The sequence below is a fragment of the Microtus ochrogaster genome, chromosome 7 (assembly GCF_000317375.1).
Source record: "Microtus ochrogaster isolate Prairie Vole_2 chromosome 7, MicOch1.0, whole genome shotgun sequence".
Taxonomy (NCBI): Eukaryota; Metazoa; Chordata; class Mammalia; order Rodentia; family Cricetidae; genus Microtus; species Microtus ochrogaster.
In genome coordinates this window covers 83,502,246-83,503,550 of record NC_022014.1, presented here as the reverse complement: position 1 = coordinate 83,503,550, position 1,305 = coordinate 83,502,246, and the positions used below count along the sequence as shown (strand labels likewise).

Genomic DNA, 1,305 nt, shown 5'->3' with positions numbered 1-1,305 from the left:
TCCTCCTCCTCCTCCTCCTCCCCAGGAAGGACTCCACCACCACTGCTCCAGCTAGCTTGCTTAGCTAAGGACCGTGGACATCTGAGCCTTCTCTGGGCCAGATGGTGTGACTGGACAGCGGGACTGGTGTTGGGGAAGAGGGCCACATGCTGGTGACTGTATCTGCCATTGCTCCAGACTGGCCTGAAAGCCATGACTGCATCCAGAGGGCCTTGGCAGGCTGGCCTCCCACATGGGTGGTCATAAGGTGCCCGAAGAGAAGGGTTATCTGCATACTATAACAGTGAGCACTGGCATGACCGGCTCATGGAGGCTGGTTATCTGCATACTATAGCACTGGCGTGATCGGCTCATGGAGGCTGGTTATCTGCATACTATAGCACTGGCGTGATCGGCTCATGGAGTCTGGTTATCTGCATACTATAGCACTGGCGTGATCGGCTCATGGAGACTGGTTATCTGCATACTATAGCAGCTAGCATACAGGCTCATGGGCGCTGCCCTTTCTCTGGCAAGTGCTATTATGAAAGGGGTCTCAGCGAGTAGGGAGGGGCATTCCCTGCCTCACATCCTCTTTTGAGTTTATAGAGAGTTCTCAGGTCAGGGTGTGTCTCAGTACTTGGGGGTGCATGAGCTCAGAACCCATGATGGAAACAATTCTACTTTCTGACCTGGACCAGGGTTATGCCGGTAGCCTAGGGCCTCTCAGACCTCTCTCTGGCTTCCTCCTGGGGCAGTAGGAACACCGTGTTTACCCCAAACTACTCAGGTGTCACACAAGTGACCAGTAGCCAAGCCACACCCTGCAGGTAGAGATGGCGCCTTTGCCCTAGAAGCCCAGGTCCTGGGCAAGGTTGCCTTGGCTTGTGTCTGCTAACACTGAAGATAACCATGAACTCTCCCACTCTTGGGGCACCCCAAGGTTCCCATTGGTCAGGCATATGAGAGTCATCCTTGCTTTGCCCTGGCCCCTCCCTTATCTCCCCCAAAGAGCAGAAAGGGGGGCAGCAGAAGAGCAAGAAAGAGCAGGGCCTCCCCAGCCTCTTCGACCTTCCCACTGTCCCCAGACTCTGCCGATGTCTCACTGCACCCCTCCAGTCTTAGAGACAGTGGCAGCCCAGCGGGCATTCGCCAGGCGTCCAGAGAGAGCCAGCAGACCTCAGTGGGCTTGTGCGCTCACCCTGTCTGTGGAAACACCCATCTCCAGTGGACATACACCCACCACAGCACATGTGATACACACACGACAATGTCAGCTGCACACAAACACACACAACCCAGCACATGTGACACATAGCACAATGT

The 1,305-nt window shown here is 55.3% G+C and overlaps 1 protein-coding gene across 3 annotated transcripts in view; it reads right to left on the bottom strand.

Annotated features, from left to right (window-relative positions):
• The window catches only part of Fscn2 (fascin actin-bundling protein 2, retinal), a 10,562-nt gene that overhangs the window by 5,748 nt on the left and 3,509 nt on the right, over positions 1 to 1,305 (bottom strand). The gene's annotated exons all lie outside the window — the stretch shown is intronic.